Here is a 19,082-nt window from a genome sequence, read left to right on the forward strand (position 1 = left end):
TGATGTGAATATTTGTGCATAATTTAAAATGTTGAATTTCTTCTGTCTCCATTGGTTTTAAGTTAAAATCTGTATTTGTAACTGACAATACCAAGTGTTGGTGAGGGTGTGAAGCAACCAGAACTCTCATACATTGCTGGTGGGGACATTTAGGAACATAGTTGGGCAGTTAAACATATACATGTCCATCAATTCCACTCTTTTTTTTTTTTTTTTTTTAAATTTTTTTTTCAACATTTTTAATTTATTTTTGGGACAGAGAGAGACAGAGCATGAACGGGGGAGGGGCAGAGAGAGAGGGAGACACAGAATCAGAAACAGGCTCCAGGCTCCGAGCCATCAGCCCAGAGCCTGACGCGGGGCTCGAACTCACGGACCGCGAGATCGTGACCTGGCTGAAGTCGGACGCCTAACCGACTGCGCCACCCAGGCGCCCCATCATCAATTCCACTCTTAAGTATTTACTCAAAAGAAATAAAAACATATGCCCACCTAAACAATTGTGTAAGAATGCTTTTAGAAACTTTATTCATACCAGCCAAAAAAATGGAATCAACTCCAGTATTCATTAATTTTTGGAGAAAAGAGTAAACAAATTGTGATGTCTATACACAATACAATACTTCTCCAGAATATAAAGGAATGGATTAGTTGTACTGCCAATAGCAGAGGTGAATCTTAAAAATACTAACTTGAATGAAAGAAGCTAGACATGAGCGTGCATAGTCTATCTTTCTGTTGATATAAAGTTCAGAAACATGTAAAAGTTATCTTGGGTGATAAAAAGTAAAATATTGGTTGCCTATGGTAAGGGGTGATTTTATTGGGAGAGAGGTACAGGGAACTTCCTAGAGTAATGGACATGTTCTAGCTTTTGTTAGGGGTATGAGTTAGATGGATATGTACATTTGCCTACATTTATGGAACTACAGTAGTCCCCCCTTTATCTGCAGTTTGGCTTTCCGCAGTTTCAGTTAACCTCGGTCAACTGCGGTCTCTTCTAATGAATTATCTGAAAGAAGCCCATAGCAGCCTAACATCCTTCACCTCACTTTATCTTCATCGCATAGGCATTTTATCATCTCACATCATCACAAGGAGAAGGGTGAATATAGTACAAGATGTTTTGAGTGAGGGACCATATATACATAACATTTTACAGTATATTGGTAAAATTGTTCTATTTCATTTTTAGTTCTTATTGGTTTCTTACTGTGCATAATTTATAAATTAAGCTTTATTTTAGGTATATATGTATAGAAGAAAACACAGCATAAATAGTGTTTGGTACTGTCCACGGTTTCAGGCACCACCAGGGGTCCTGGAATACATCTCCTACAGATAAGTAGGGACTAGTGTATATACTTTTAAGACCTGTGCATTTTACCATTTGTAAATTATACCCTGTCGGCCCCCAGAAATATAGCTTCAGTCTGCTTCTGCATTCTCTTATCACTAGAATGTCCTTGATAGCCTCTCATGCCTTGCTTGTCCTCTGCAGCCTTTCCCTGGGTTGCCACAAGATGACCTTCATGTGAACTCACACGGCTCTCTACTGCTGATAGGTCTTTTTCGTCTAGCTATGTTTCCCTTATTACTTAAATGATCTCTTTCTAGGATTCTGATTTTTTTCACCATCATAAATAAATTAATACGAGAACTTTTTTTTTTTCAACTTAGGCTTTAGTTCCCAAAATCTGTGGCAAGTCTGCCTCCAAAAGGAGTTAATTTTAAAATGGTAGCTAGCAGGTTACCAATCCCCTGACAAATTTTATAGAGAGAACAGTCACTATTGTGTTGTAAAGTAACATGTGAGAAAGATGGACTTAACTAATGACTAATAATATTATGAAGGTAACTCTAAGACAGGTGGATGTCCTTTATCTGTGGCTCTTCCACACAAAAGAATTTGGCATTTGGTAGCCTGGGACACTGTCTTCTCATGGCAGAAAGGGAGGTAACAGGAGTTGGCTCTTCACGGTTTCAATACTGAGAACATCATCTGTGGTTAGCTGTGGCAATTTCTAGGTTCCTTCAGTGAGGGTGGAGGAGTTATCAGGGTGAAGACCAGGCTTCAGAAATTGATGCCCATCTCTTCGCACCGTGGCTGGCACTATGTGGTTTACAAGCAGAGCGATGATTTTTCTGGGGTTTTGAGCTTGTCAAAATAAGGACAAAGCAAATAAGGAAAAAATTGCCAGGTGCTTTACAATGCTGAACGTATGGTGTTTTATACTCTATTGTCTGGCAATTACTATATAGTCCCGGGGCATAAAGTCATACCATGGTTTCTAACATGAGCTTTGATCTTCATAGAACGATTTGACTGAGTGTAGAGGTGTGGGGTAACAAATTCCATCCCACACTTCATAAATTTGGGGCTACTATTACTTTAGTGTGGCTTCTTTATATTCCACTTTATTATGACTATATCTATATAAATGCAAACACTGTTTCTGTGGATATAATTTCATAAAGCAAAACTATCTTCTATCTTTAGCAGTGAAATTCAAGTGGCAACTATGACAAGCAAAGAAAAATGAATGCAGTTAACTTCAACCATCCCTGCTCATCTGAAAGCTTATGTCAGTTTCTAAATAAGCTTTTCATTTTTCTATTCAGTCTGCTGATCTTTGTTGATTTACAGCATGAATGAGCATGGCACATTGCAACTTGTATAGTGTATTTTTCCTAAATAATAAAACATTTATTGCAGACACATCAAGCTAGCTAGTGGCTCTAAATTATTGTGGCAATGAAGTGCCATGTTAACAACTCATTTACATCCTTCTGGTAACTCTCCATTACCAAGGTAAGTACTTTAATTCCATCTAGGAACAATGACTTTGCAAAGTGTGTTTACTGCAATTTGGAAAAAATATATTTAAATTGGATTAGAAATTATGATGAGATCATTCTAACTAAATACAAACAAAATAAAGTATTTAGTCAGGATAGACTGAATTATCTCATTGAATTTTGGGTAAAGATGTGCTGAAATACCTTCAGAAAGCTTTATAATATATTTTCAGGTATGCTGAATATATGCTACTTGTGAATGTCCATGCTTTATAAATTCAGTTCTCCCGTTCATCTTTGATTTCAATGTTCTCTTTAGGTAAATTACAAAAAGTTGACTTAGTTGTATTCCTCATCATCAGGGCTGTAACACTTCATAAACTTAGTGGGTGCATTCACCTTACTGCATATGCACAGCACTTGCATATATATGCCTAAGCCATTGTGATGTGATGTGATGCCCCCCCTCTTATTTTATCATTTCCCTCCTTCTTCATCCTAGATCCTGATTCCCATTCATCTTCCTGTACCCCACTAAGTACTTATTTTAATGTATTTAGTTATATCTTTGTGTATGTATCCTTTTAAAGTATAGTGTTTTCTGTTTTGCACTTATATAAATAATACTTTTTCGTAATTTACTCCTTCAGTACAATTTTTATATGTATCCGTTTATCTCTGATACCATTCGTTTGTGCTCTCCACTGCAGCGCTGTGTTCTAAAGTGTGCATCTTTCACATTTACTTAACTGTTCCCCAACTAGAGCACCTCCAACTCTCTGCTATGCTAGATGATGAAGATTCTCATATGTCCCCTTATGAGCCTGTGAAAAAATTTCTCTAGGCTATGTTACAGGAGTGGGTTTCCTGAGTCCCACTCGTAGAGCATGCACACATACTCAGCAAAGATGAACACATGGCATTATGATGAATCCGTGCTCAAACCATGTTTACATACGTGGCGAGGTTACAGGGGTATGCACATTCTCACGAAAGATGAAGACAGACTCATTAAGGATATGCTCAGAGTGGGTGGGGTTAAACATATACTCCATAATCAAGATGTCCACATAATCAAGGTACACTCAGGATGTACCTACACCCAGTACAGATTACCTCTAACTTTGAGGACACGTGCTGCAGATTGTTGTTTAAAATAGCTGTGGTTTTACCAGTGGTGCCAGTGTCCCCATTTTCTCATATTCCCTACAAATGTTGCTTTATTCATAATTTTTTGCTTATCTCATAAATACAAATTATTATTTCATTTTTGTTGTGTTTATCCTATTACTAATGAGTTTTAAGATACTTGTGATCAGTTTGGCCTTACCTTTCTATGAATTATAAATATAAAACCTTTGTACTTTTGAATTGTTTTGTCATTTTTTGTGTGATTTCAGGAATTCCTTTCATATATGTATTATATATTATGTATGAGTATAATATATGTTATATAATTTGTACAGTATGTACCATGTATTGTATGCTACAGCGTCCTTTACTCAGTAACAGTAGTTAACTACATATAACAACATCCATTCCATTTTTTGTACCATGAGTTTTACTTTTGGGAATTTTGTTGAAGACTTAACTCACCATGCTCCAAGTAACAAGGTAATTTTCCTCCTTTTCTTCCAGTAGTTTTATAGTTTACCTTTTACATTTAGATACATATTATATCAGAATCGTACTCTTCTATACAGTGTAAGTTAGTGATCCGGGTTTATTTATTTCTTAACAAGTAGTATGAAGTTTCCAAACACACTTTTCTAAATACTACATACATGCATTTGTAGTGCTGTATTTATCATTTTTTCCATATATAAATAGATCTCCAAGTTCTGTTCCTTTGGAATATCCATTTCTTCGTGAACACCATATCATTTTCACTAAATCGTTTTGAGGTTTATCTAAATATCTGGAAGGGAAACTATCTCTCTTCACTCTTCTTTTTATGGATCTTTATTCTCCCATGCAAAGATTAAAAGGAGTTTGCTGAGTTCCTAAAAGATCCATCTGTAATTTTTCTTGGGGTTGCCTTGAGTTTACAGATTAATGTAAGGGAAATTTGTATCTTATAATGATAAGTTGCCCCATCCGTAAATACAGAATATTTTCCCATTTAGATAGATCTGCTTTTAAGTCTTTAATAAAAGCATTAATTATCTTCATAAAGGCAGTGTTCACTCTTTGTTAGGCTAATTTATACATATATAACAATTTTTCTTTTGTAAATTGCATCTTATTTTTCTATCATATTTTCTATTTAATTATTGTTGCTTCAGAGTGGGGGTTAGCAAACTTTTTTTGTAAAATACCAGAAACTAAATAATTTAGGCTTTGTGGGCCAATTCCCATTCTAGCATTCAACTCTGACGTAGTACCAAGAAAGAAACCCTAGAGAGTATATAAACAAATGGGCATGGTTATGTTCCAACAAAAGTTTAATTACAAAACAAGTGATGGCCAGATTTGTCCAGTAGGCAATAGTTTGTTAACCCCTTGCTACAGAGGAACAGTATTAATTTGCTTATGCAGCAAATTTGCTGAACTCTCTAGAATAATTGGATCATTGATTGTATGCAGAGGGTTTTTTTTAATATTGATAAACATATTATTTGTAAATAAATGCAGTTCATCTCTTCCTTTCTAACTATTAAACTTTATTTCTTTTTCCCTAGTTAGAAAGTTGGCTAGGATCTTCATCATTGTATTCAATAACAGCAGTGATGGTGGACATCCTTGTCTTGTTCCCAGCCTTTATTGGGAATACCTCCAAAGTTTTTTCATTAAATATGATGTTTCACACAGGTTTGGGTTTTGTTCGTCTCTATCACTTGATAAAGTTAAGGACACTCTTCTATTTCTGGTTTAATGATATGTTTTATCAGAAATGGATAGATTGCCCAATATTAGCCATCATTTCATTCTTAAAATAAACTTTATTACAGCATGATGTATTTTTCTCTTTAAATCAACTTTTTTGATGTAAAAATTATATACCATGGGGGGAGCCGGGGTGGCTCAGTCGGTTAAGCATCCCACTCTTGATCTCGGCTCAGGGCACAATCTCATAGTTGGTGGGATAGAGCTCCACGTCAGGCTCTGCGTGGACAGCCTGCTTGGGATTCTCTCTCCCTCTCCTCTCTGCCCCTCCCCTGCTCATTTGCACATGCTCTCTTTCTTTCTCAAAATAAACAGACATTTTTTAAAAATTGTACACCACAGAGTAAATCCACTTTAAGTACAGTGCAGTGAGTTCTGGCAAATGCATGTAGCCTTGAAACTACCATCCCAGTCAAGACATGCGTCATTTCCGTCACAAAAAAAAAAAAAAAAAAAAAATTGTATTTATACCTTTGCAGTCATTTTACCCCAATCTCTAAAATCAGGAAATAAATAATCTGCCTTGTGTTAGGATAGATTCGTTTTGTACTTTTAGCATTTCATATCAATTAGGTCATACAGTATGCTCACTTTGGTGTGTACTTCTTTTGATGAACATGTTTTTAATTTCATTGATGCTCAGAATATAGGTAATACATTCTTTTTTATTGTTGAATACGATTTCATTTTATGAATCCAGCAAAATTTGTACATATATTTCACCTAAAATGTATTTTTCATCTTTAGAAATTCTATTAGATCTTTTTCATATCTTCTGTTTTTCTCCTATTATCTTTTCACTACATTTTTGAGTACATGGAGCACATTAAAATAGCTGTTTTAATATCTTTTCCTGCTAATTGTAATATTTCTGTCATTGATTGGTGTTTCTCCTTCTTGTGGGTCATAGTTTCTTACTTTTTTGCATGACTGATAGCATTTTGTAGATGCTAAACATGGTTAATTTTACATTGTTAACAATTGCTTTTTTTAAAAGAGTGTTGGGAAATGTTCTGGATGCATTTAGTTTAGTGGCAATCAGTTTAATGTTTACAGTCTTACTTTCAAGTTAGTTTGAGTCAGTCCAAAGTAGCTGTAGGGCTAATTTAGCTCCATTACTAAAAAACAAACAAACAAACAAACAAACAAACAAACAAAAACTACCTAATTTTCCATGTTTACTGAGACACTTTGCCTATGGAAGCAAAAGCATTCTCAGCCCTTTGTGAGCTCTGATAGTTGTTTGCTTTCCAGTGTTTCTTTCCCCAGCATTGTGTTCATCCCGCACATGTGCTATCAGTACTCAGTCCAACCCTTGAAAAGACCTCTCTGCAGATCTCACGAGTTCTCTGTCTGTGAAACTCTGAAAGTTTTTTTCATATACTTTGGTCAGTTTTTTTGTTATTTAGGATGCCGTATAAATTAAATCCTGTTCCCCAATCATTAAGAGAAGCAAAAATCTTAGATATATATAGATACATACCTTTTCCATTTGTCGCCGTCTCCTTAAACTCTGATCTTTCTCCTGAATTCAAAGAATCCTGTGTCTTCTGCTTGGATTTATCCTCCTTGCATCAGAGTTTGGAAAGTGCCTCCAGGAAGAAAGCAGGAAAGATTGTGAGGTTTGCTTCTTTTTTTTTTTTTTTTTTTACCTTCTCTCAAGGATCATATGCTGTGTTGTCTGTTGCTAAATCTGAAAAGAATGCTGTTTCATTTTTTTCCCCTTGGTTTTCTTGCTCATGATGAAATTGTAATGTGAGTACCATTCACTCCATCAGGGTTCATGGATGTCTTATGTAGTCTTAGGTAATGCACTGTTGCATTTGCTTAACTAATGTTTTATTGAGGATTTTTAGATCAATGGCTTTTCTGTGAAATGGAAATTTTCTCTATTTAAATTTTTCTACCTTGCTATGTAATCAGTGCTGTAGTAGCCTCAAGATGAATTAGACAGCATTTGTTTTTCTACATTTTGGAAAAAATTGTGGAAGAGAACATTATCTGTTCTGTGAAAATTTTGTTTACAACTTACTTTTAAAGGAGTCTGAGTCAGGAGACTTTTAGAGGAAAGCTTTTAGATAAACATTTTATTTTCTTTAGTAGGTTTTGATGTGGTCAGATTTTCTCCTTGTGATGATTTTGGCATTTTCTAATTTTCCAAATATTACTCCACTTAATCTAAATTTTCAAATGTACTTATTTATTATATGGTTTTAAAAATATCTGTGGTATCGTATTTTTCTTTCCTTTCTACTCTATATTTTTAAAATTTGCATCTCCTCAGTAAACTACATGGGTACAAATCTCCATCTCAGAGTTTATTTCTTGGAGAATCCAACCCAACACAACGGGCTATCCCTGTAGTTTAAAAAAAAAATGACTCTCATTCTAACAATTTAACAAAATACATTTAGGATAATTAGAAACAAGGTAAAAAATGTTTTTAAAGAAAGCAGGAAATAATGTTATAATCTTAAGGTGAGGAGACCTTTCTTAGACAAGACAAATTAGCTAATACATGAAGAGGAGATGGTCAAGTATCTATATGTTAAAATTTTCTGGCGCATTTAGAGTAACCATTTAAAAAGTGAAAAGCATGGCACCTGGGTGGCTCAGTAAGTTGAGTGTCCAACTCTTGATTTAGGCCCAGGTCATTATCTTATGGTTCATGGGATCGAGCCCTGTGTTAGGCTCTGCACTTGACAGCACGGAGCCTCCTTGGGATTCCCTCTCTTCCTCTCTCTGCCCCTTCCCTGCTCTATCTCTCTGTCTCTCTGTCTCTCTGCCTCTCTCTCTCTCTGCCTCTCTCTCTCTCTTTCTCTCTCTCAATAAATAAATAAACTTAAAAGCGAAAAGCCAATCCAACAGCTGGAACAAGTTCTTTGAGATGCATATACTCAATAAAATGTTAGCATCTGGAATATATAAAGAACTTCTATAAATAGATTAGAGAAAAACAAAGCAGGACCAGAGAAAATTGAACAAAAATCTATAAAAGGCAATTCAGGGGGCACCTGGGCTGCTCAGTCAGTTGAGCATCTGACTTCAACTCAGGTCATGATCTCACAGCTCATGGATTTGAGCCCCACCTTAGTTAGGTTCTGTGCTGACAGTTCGAGCCTGGAACCTGTTTCCTATTCTGTGTCTCCCTCTCTCTCTGCCCCTTCCCGACTCATGCTCTGTCTCTCTCTCTTTCTCACTCTCTCAAAAAATAGACAGTAAAAATTTTTTTTAGTTGAAAAAAATAAAAGGCAATTTAGGAAAAGAGAATTTGGTTGGACAAAATATATATGTGAAAATATGTCACACCCACCGCTGATTAGACAAAATTAAACACTGTAAGGTTATATTACCACTTTATACCCATCAGATTGGCAAAAATTTATATGTTTGACAGTATCAAATGTCAATGAAGAAGAAACTGTCAGCAAGAGTGTAAATTTATGAAGTCATTATGGAGAACAATTGGGCATTAATACACTCTTAGGAATATATGTCAGATAATTATTACTCATGTTCACAAAGACATATGTGTAAATATGTTCATAAAAACTGTTGTTTATAATTACAGAAAGTTACCAAAAATGGAAATTATACATAAATCAGAGAGCAGATAAATAAATTATGATATAATATATGAAGGGGCATTATTCAATAAGGAGTAAATTAAGTAGAGCTACATGTTCTTGCATGGATGATTCATTGTATAATCCAATAATGTTTTATATCTTGAGGTAGGTGGTGAGTACACAGATGTTCATTATATTATTCTTCAAACCTTTTGTTTGACTAAAATGTCTTATAATGAATGATTTTTTTAAAGAAAGAAAATATAAATTACCTAAAGTTAATAAAAAAGATACCCCATCTGGGATCAAGGAAAAAATCAGAAAGTATTTTATTAAAAAGATGGTATTTGGAGCACCTGGGTGGCTCAGTTGGTTAAACGTCCGGCTCTTAATTTTGGCTCAGATCATAATTTCATAGTTGTGAGATCGAGCCCCACATGCTGAGCATTGAGCCTGCTTAAGATTCTTTTTTCAAAGTGTATTTATTTTATTTTAAGACAGAGTGTGAGCAGGGGAGGGCAGACAGAAGGAGACAGAAAATCCCAAGCTGACTCAGCGCTGTCAGCACATAGCCCAACACAGGGCTCGATCGCACAAATAATGAAATCACGACCTGAGCAGAAATCAAGAGTCTGCTGCTTAATCAACTGAGGCACCCAGGTGCCCCTAGATGTGGCCCTTTTATCCATTGTTGTGGAGAAGCCATTCAGCTAGTTTTCAGGTCTTTTTCAGAGAGAATTGTTCTATACGTAATTGTAGATTTTATTGTGTTAATGGGAGGAAGTAAGTTCAGGACTTTCCTATGCTGCCATCTTGAAAAGCCTCTAAAACAGTTTTTTCTTATTAAAATGCATCTGGTAAAGTGCACCATGCAGAAGTCCTGACTCTCTTCTCTGTTTTGAGCCTCTAGGACAGATTCTGAATAAGAGATAAGACGCAGAATTACTGAAATCTATCTTACCAGCTAAATTAAAGTAAAAAGGAACATTTTTTTCTTTAGCCTGGTGCAACTAATTATATTTTTTGGGCGAATGGCTGAAAAACAGGACAATGGCTCAAAATGCTTTTTGGGTTTGAAACTCATTCCTTTTGAGAAAGTTATATGTACACACACACACACACACACACACACACACACAGAGCACACAAACCAAATTTTACTCAAAAGAAGCTCAGAACTATCTTATTGGACTTGTTTCACCTCTGAAGAAGAAGAATATTGATGTGGGTCAGGGTGAATGTCAAGGTCAAGATACTAGTATGAACTTATATGAACTGAAACCTTCACATGGCAGGGGATATATTTGAGAGCTTTTGTGAGTTTAAATTAACGAGTGTCTTTCAAGTCCGCTCCTTGGTATCTCCTAGACCACATTCTTTTCTGTACTATCTTTATGAAAACATGTGGTGGTTGGTCCTGTAAAGGAACAAGCAACTGCTCCTAATTTTGAGGATCTCCTTGCTCTCGGAAAGGCAGTGGACCAGAATGGGATCCAAAAGAAAGATAGATCACCTATCTTCTGGAACTGCCTTCAATCTGAGGTAAAAGTCTGTGACTTAAAGCTCTCCAGGAAACCATATTTTTTTGGAGGTGACTTACTAGTAATAGCACCATTGCCTCTCATTGTTTCTTTTCATCTGTTCATAAAGTAACAGGCTATTTAGTAGTCTGATTAAGCATATGTTGAAGGCATTATCTAACACAGGGGCATCAACAATAGATTTTTTTTTACAAGAATAAGGTATTCCCTAGAAAGATGCAAAGAGTCGTCATAACAAAATGAGAATTCTGTTAAATTTATTAGATTTATTTCAGAACTATTGTTTGGAAATAATAATCACATTACTAAATGGGTACAGTAACCTTTACAGTGTTTAGGTTCCATAACTATCTCAATCTGAGTCCTGATCACAGGAGTATTGCTATAGACTGTTTATGTGCCTCTCAAGTTCATTAGTTGAAACCTACTCCCTAAAGTGATGGTGTTTGGAGGTGATTAGGTGATGAGGGCAGAATGTTCGTGAATGGGATTAATGCCCTTAAAAAAAGAGACCCCAGAGAGCTCCCTCAACTCTTCTGCCAGGTGAGTTTATAGTGAGAAGACAGTCGTCTATGAGCTAGGAAGTGGGTCCTTACCAGATGCTGAATCTTCCAGCACCTTGATCTTGGACTTCTCAGGCTCCAGAACTGTGAGAAATAAATGTTTGTTGTGTGTAAGGCACTAAGTCTGTGATCTTTCTGTTATAGCCATTGTGCAGACTAAAATATGTGTCTTAGCAGTGTTTGGATGTCATGTCATGATCAGACTCTACTCCACCGTTTTTGAAGTTCTGTTCAGATTTGTTTGTGCAGTTAAGTCAAGTTTACCCTAGAAGTGGGCATATTTTCTCACTCATCTCTAAACTGAAAGTCCTACATTTCCCTTGCCATCTCCTGCAAAAATACCCTAGAGTTCAAATATCTTAAAAAATTGATTTTTCAATTTTCACAATAATTATAACTAAGCTTTTTTTTTTTTTCTTTAGTAAAGTTGTTCTTTGGGCTCCACCCTTTATTGGAGTCATTGGATGAGTTACTTCATTATGACTCAGGTTTTCATTCATCAGACAAATGGAAATAGTACAATACCCACTGCACAAGATTGTTATGGAGATTAATTGAGATAATGCACTGAGATCAGCACCTAACACCTAATAAAGGCTTAATAAATATTGATCTCTATTATTTGTGTTCTGCAGTATCTTGTTGCACTGTCATAGATTACCATATAGAAGAGTTCAAAAGGCATGAATCACAGAGGTGCTGCTTTTGAAAATGATAAAGCCCCAGTGCCAGGAGGAAGTAGATTTCAGGAGATATTTGGAGAAGAACAAGAAGGGTACTTACCAAGGGTAAGAGTACTTGCCAACTGAAGTGGCAAAGAGTGAGATCCAAATAGGACATCAGGTAACAATAGAGGTGTCTGGAGAATGTGGCAAGTGAGGAGAGGTGAGGATAAGGGTAGGGTGGCAGACACAAGAACTGAATGTTTCTAGTGACTTTATGGAAATATGCTTTGAATATCACTAGGGAAGGTAGAAGAATATTAAGAAAATGTCTCAGAAATAAGAGGTGTTGAGCATAATGGATCAGGGAAGGGCTGGGTTTGGAAAAAAGATAAGAAAAATTGTAATAAATAAACCTGAAGTGACCTGAACACCAGCTTACATTAGAATGAAAACTCCCCACAGACCAGTGACAAAGGTAGCAATGTGGGATATTTAAAACAAACAAAAAAAAAACAAAACAAAAAACAAAAACAAAAAAACAGGGATTGATGAATAAATAGGGAAACAATACCTTAAAAAGAGTAACATACCTATCATACACTTCACAGTTCTAGACAACCAGCATTACTACCTAAAGTTAATAGCTCTTAAGAAATTCAAAAATAGAGGTGCCTGGGTGGCTCAGTCAGTTAAGCATCTGACTTTGGCTCAGGTCATGATCTCGTAGTTGGTGGGTTCGAGCCCGACATCAGGCTCTCTGCTGTCAGCGCAAAGCTCACTTCGAATCCTCTGTCCCCTTCTCTCTCTGCCCCTCCCCCGCTCATTCTCTCTCTCTCTCTCTCTCTCTCTCTCTCTCTCTCTTTCTCTCTCTCTCTCTCTCTCTCAAAAATGAATAAACATTAAAAAAAAAAAGAAATTCAAAAATACATATCACTTCATAAAGCAAAGGAAAACACAGGAGCAAGCCCCTACTTTTCCCAGCCTTAACAAGAAAATTCAAACACAAATAAGAATACATTGGCTCTTCCGTAGCCTTCATTACAAAGTGTCAGTTCTGGGTTCTGCCACTTGAACAGAAGAAAACCAAATTTTAAAAATTATTCTCTTTACTGCCACTGGGTGAGTTATGAACCAAAGAAATTAACAAAGGCAAATGAAAGAAATGAAAGCACCTGACAATTTAAGGCTTGCTTACCTATTGCCTTAGGGTGGTAGGTAATGTAATGATGTCAATTAAGGAAGAGTTTGTTATTCTCATTGAGGACTCTTGCCCATAAAATGATTAGACTTTTCCTCAATGCTATCTCTCCAATGATTACCTGAAGTCATCATGCCATTAGAGTCTTTAGTTTAAATTCTGCCTGCCACTTCTCATTCCAGAAGAAAACAAAACAAAAGACAGCCTCTTTTTATCCTTTGATTGTTGCAACATAATCAATGACTCCTAGAGACAAAAGGATTTTCCTTCTTTTGCATTATTTCTCACTTCACTCTTTCTTTACCCTAAAATCACATTTGCATTGTCTAGTTGACCCTTTACCCTTTCATAAGCGGGTGGAGTATCACATCTCTTACAGCAGTCTGGATAAGAACCCTAGAAGTGCAACCAAAAAAAAAAAAAAAAGAAGAAGAAGAAGAAGACCAAGCCAGGGGTGCCTGGCTGGCTCAGTCAGTTAAGTGTCCAACTTTGACTCAGGTCATGATCTCACGGTCCATGAGTTCGAGCCCTGCATCGGGCTCTGTGTTAACAGCTCAGAGCCTGGAGCCTGTTTTGGATTCTGTGTCTCCCTCTCTCTCTCCGCCCTTCCCCTGCTCACACTCTGTCTCTGTCCCTCAAAATAATACATAAACATTAAAAAAAATTAAAGAAAAAAAAGACCAAGCAAAAAGGTACATGCTATAACTCACTGAAATAAATGTAGTATTCTAGGACCTAGAACATATTGACTGGTATGCCTTGTATTGGTGAATTTCTTTAGAGAGCGTGTTTGGGGGGGTGTGGTTTATAAGCCAAGAGAAAATATAGTTTAATTTTCTAAAATTACAGTGTATGAACTGGGTGAACAAAGGTTTGTTCAACAGAAAGTAGAATTTTTTAAGGCTTAGAATAATAAACTTAGGTGCAATAAAATAAGAATTACTGTGGTCCCACTCTACAAAACTTATAGAGTGCCTACTACATGCCACGTATTGTTCTAGATGATAGAAGCATAAATACAATTCTTTAATTATTAGAAAGTTTGTTCTACGCTTAGAAAAATTATGGTCCAAAATAAGACGTACCCAAATATACACAAATGAATAATTTCCATCCAACCTGCTAAATGCCATGATAGGAAAATGCACAAGGCATTGTGGATATACTGAACTGAGAGAAGGGTCAGGGAAGTCTCATCCAGTAGGTCATGCATGAGCTGAATCTTGAAGAATGAATAGGAATTAGCCAGTAGGAAATGGAATGGAGAGTGAGAAAAGCATTTCCATGCAGAAATGTCGTGAGCAAAGGCAAAGAGGCATGAAACAGCTTGGTGTGAACAGCCGGGAACTACAAGCAGTTTGCTGTTGCTGGAGCATAAAATGTGAAAAGGAGAGAAGGCCTGAGCAGTAGGTAGGAATGGTTTGAGTTTTATCTTATAGGACATAATTAAAGGAAGTGACATGAAGTTTTGCTTTTCACCAAGATCTCTTTGGGACTCAGGTAAAGAAAAGATATTGAGTGTGATTGACTATATTATCTTTCTCAGTTCTTCATTCATAATAAAATTAGATGCTCATATCTTTTGCTATGTGAATTGTAGTACCTCCTACTGGAGTCTGTAGAGTAATCTTCCTACCCCATTGAGGTTGGGCTTGGGTTTGCCCAATTTCCAGAATATGAGCAAGAATTAGTGTTTCAGTTCCCAAAGCTCCATGAGGCACTGTGAGCCTTCTCCTGCCCTCTTCAGATTTCTTCCCCTGCCATGAAAAGAACAGGTACCAGTTAGCCATTCTTTAAATCTGAGTTCCAGATTGATGAGCCTGATCCAAAGCCTGGAACCAACCTAAGCTCAGCTGAACTTGGCCAAACTGCAGTAGATCTACAAATTAATGAGCATGCCATACCTATTCGTTACTTAAATCATTAAGAGTTAGGGGTTAGTTGTTACCCAGCATTATCACAAGTGAAATCAGAGTAATACAGGGAGGAACAAACAAATACAGGAAGATTACTCCAAAGGTTGCATCTGTATCCTGGGAGAAAGATGATCAAGGCTTGAATACAGCAGTGATAGTAAAGATGAGGACAAAGAGGATGGAGGTGGAGATAAGAAATATTTTAGAATTAAAGTCTAGATTTGACAGTTGGTGGTGGGGTAGTGATGAGAAAGAATAACAATTTAGGGATGGCTTTTAAATTTCTGGAATGATAATTAGACACATGATAGAGCCATTCATGCAAATGTGAAATAGACAACAAATTTATTTATTCTTTCTGGAATATTTTGGGAAATAATTCCTTGCCAGCTCTAGGCTAGGCACTGAGTATATGGTCAATAGGTCAAAACATTTGCTGCCCTTGTGGACTTTATACTGTGTTTGGAGAGATGATCACATATGTAAATAAAGGAGTAAGTAGGAGTGCTTTAAGTACTATGAAGCAAATAAACAAAGATGTAATTTTTATTTTTTTAAATGTTTATTTATTTTTGAGACAGAGAAAGAAGGAGAGAAAGAGAGAGAGAGGGGCAGAGAGAGGGAGACAGAATCTCAAGTAGGCTCCACACTGTCAGCGCAGAGCCCAGTGTGGGGCTCTATCCCAAGAACCATGAGATCATGACCTGAGCCGAAATCAAAAGTCAGATGCTTAGCCAACTGAACCATCCAGGTACCCCACAGATGTAATTTTTAAAGTAGCTAATAAGTAGAAAGGGCTCCTTCATACAGGGCAGTCAGTGAAGGACCCTTTTTAAGAGATACCTGGGCTGAAACCCAATGGACGAGAATGAGCTGCCTAAGGCAGATGTGTTCTCTCAGCAGAAGGAATAGTGATGACAAAAAGTCCTCAAGGCAGGACAGAGCTTGGAATTCATTTCTGAAAAGAAACATGGTTAAGGGAGTGGGGGGAAATATGTGTTTGGTTGTGGAAACCTTTAATTTGAGATGTCCATAAGATATCCAGGGGGAGATACTGAGCTAACAACACCAAGCAGGAGTCTGAAGTCCCTGAGGAGAGGCACAGGTCGAGCTAGAAATAAAAACTTTGACTCACCACCCTATAAGTGGCAGTTTTGAACAAGAGTGACTGAGATGTCCAGGATGATTTACAGAATGAAAAGAGATGTTGTCCTAAGAACAAATCCTAAAGGTCACAGATGTTTTTAGTTTTTTTAGAGGGAAGCACACCCAAAAAAGAGACTGAGAAGAAAATCTAAGAACTAAGGGTGAAGTAACAGAAGTCGAGTGTATTTATCATTGTTTTTGTTGTTGACGTTGTTTTCCTGTGTAAGAATTGCAAAAGCTTACAACAAAACCAATTTATTTTTATGCTTATGGGTCTGCAGGCTGGCTGCAGTTTGTCTAAGCAGTGCTGAGCTACACTAGGCTGGACCCCAAGCCTCTTGGTAGTTTCAGATCTACCCATATATCTTCATTCTGGGGCCCAGGCTGAAGGGTTAGCTGCTGCCTCTGGAATGTTTTTGTAATGGTAGATCACAGGAACTCAAGGCTCTGAGTAAAAACACACATTGCCTTTTATGACTGTGCCTTAGAACTGATATATTCTCATTTTGCCAACATTTCATCAGCCACAGCAAGTCAGGTGGTTTAGCCCAATATCAATGTAGTAGGATGCATATGTTACCCACCTTAGAAAGAGGTTCTGCAGAGTCACATGGTAGAGGGCTCAGATACAAACTTTTAATTCAAAGAAGGAGGGAAGAATTAGGAGCAGTTATCTAATCTACCACTTCAAGGAAGTAGTGTCGAGGAGGAGAAGATCAGCAGGGCCACTTATTACAAAGCTGTCTAACAATATAATAGCATAAGACTGAGCAGACTCCATCTTATTGATCTACAAAAAAAATTATTTCTGGCAATGCCAGTGGGAGCATATCTTAGAGACTGGTAGGGGCAGAAGCTAAGGAATGAAGAGCAGCTGAAGAAATTGAGAGAATGGTAACAACCTACTCTCTTAAGTTTGGATATTAAAGGAAGAGAAAGCAAAATTAAATACGAATATTTTATTGTTATGTATGTATGCTTGTTGTTTTTAGAATGTGAGGAATGGGAGCATATTTCTTCATTGTCATTATCATCAATAACCTTTATTAAGGGCTTACTATGTAGCATACACAGTTTTAAGAGCTTTACATGCATTGTTTTATTTAATCCTACCATAAACTAGTGTAGATATTAAGTATATTGCCCAAGGTCAGGAATCTGGTAAATAGCTATTGAGGGGAACCTGAGTGGCTCAGTCAGTTAGACCTCCGGCTCTTGATTTTGACTCAGGTCATGATCTCATGGTTCATGGAATAAAGACTGGGTCAGTATCCTTGGTGAGAGCACAGAGCCTGCTTTGGATTCTCTTTCTCCCTCTCTACCCCTTCCCCGTTCATGCTGTCTCTCTCTCTCAAAATAAATAAATAAACATTTTTTAAAAAGAGCTATTGAGTCTTGCTACTCACAGTGTCCCCACAGATTATCTAAGCAGCCTTGCTATCATTTGGCAGTTGGTGAGAAATTCAGAATTCAAACCTACCGAAACCTACTGAAGCAGAATTCGTGTTTGCAGCAGGATGTCTTGGTAATTTTACTCATTAAAATTTGAGAAACACTCTTTAATAGAATGATACTTTTGTTTATCTAAAATCTATTGCCCCATTTTCTGATAACTGCATGGTTTTTTTTTTCTAGAAACTTCAGACTTTTCTTTAATTCTTCCTCTTCTTTTTAACACCTTTACATTGAAGAAATGACACAGGACAGTAACTCCTCATTATTTGTGGGTTCCATTTTTGTAAATTCACCTACTCAACTAAAATGTATGTGTAACCCCCAAATCAATGGTCACTTCACTGTCATAGCCATTTGTGGATATGCAGAGAGTCACAAAAAGTTTGAGTCATCGACACACATGTCCCAGCTGAAGTGGAACAAAGCAATACTCTGCCTTGTTTCAGTTTTCATAATGTAAACAAGACCTTTTTCTGGTCTATTTAGTGCCATGTTTTTCACATTTTGTGTTTTTTGTTGGTGATTTTGATGTTTAAAATGACTTCCAAGTGTAGTGCTAAATGCTGCATGGTGTTCCTAAGTGGAAGATAGTTGTGATGTGCCTTACAGATAGTATACATATGTTAGATAGCCTTCATCCAGGCATGACTTACGGTGCTCTTGGCCATGAGTTCAATGTTAATGAGTTACCAATATAATATATCCAAATCCATCTACCTGTATATGAGGCAAGGCAGCTCCAGAAAGTACTAGAGTAACATGTTTCATGCATGATGAGACTATGGAAAAGTGACTAAATTTGTGGATTCAGGATATGACAACCTTTTTTTAAAAAAAGTAGTGGACAACATCATTGTGAGTCTGGAAGCCAAAGAAATTTATGATCACATTACCCAGAGTCAGGGAATGTTAAACTCTTCCTCTTCTCCTTCTTCTTCCTCTCCTTCTTCTTCCTCTCCTTCTCCTTCCTCTCCTCCTCCTCCTCCTCCTCCTCCTCCTTCTCCTCCTCCTCCTCCTCCTGTTGGGGATAGGGAGTGTCTTAAATTGCTTCACTGTCAATTTTCTTATGATACCATTTTGCTACTGCCATTTCTGGAAAGCAGATGTGAGGAAATGAGTTGATTGCAAGTCCAAGAATCTTTACAACCAAACTAACATTGCAGTCAAGAATCAGACAGGAAGGACTGAAGCCAATGGGCACAGAATTAACAAAATAAAAGAGTTGAACCAGACTTTGGCTTGTGAGTCAGAACCCAGAAATTGATGGTCTTCAGGCTATACCAGACAGGATGCTTGGTATTGCATCCATTACCAATTCAGGCTCCCTATCTCCTTGAATAAAAC

General features: G+C 37.0%; 1 long non-coding RNA gene across 1 annotated transcript; it reads right to left on the minus strand.

Moving 5' to 3' along the window:
* Positions 1-7,137: 7,137 nt before the first annotated feature.
* LOC131493372 (uncharacterized) lies at positions 7,138-18,751 on the minus strand. Its single transcript, XR_009252606.1, has 3 exons — positions 18,632-18,751; positions 11,392-11,442; positions 7,138-7,277 (listed from the first exon to the last, which is right to left on the minus strand). It is a non-coding gene; the product is annotated as an uncharacterized LOC131493372 (long non-coding RNA).
* Between the last annotated feature and the right edge of the window lie 331 nt (positions 18,752-19,082).

The sequence above is a fragment of the Neofelis nebulosa genome, chromosome 2 (assembly GCF_028018385.1).
Source record: "Neofelis nebulosa isolate mNeoNeb1 chromosome 2, mNeoNeb1.pri, whole genome shotgun sequence".
Taxonomy (NCBI): domain Eukaryota; kingdom Metazoa; phylum Chordata; class Mammalia; order Carnivora; family Felidae; genus Neofelis; species Neofelis nebulosa.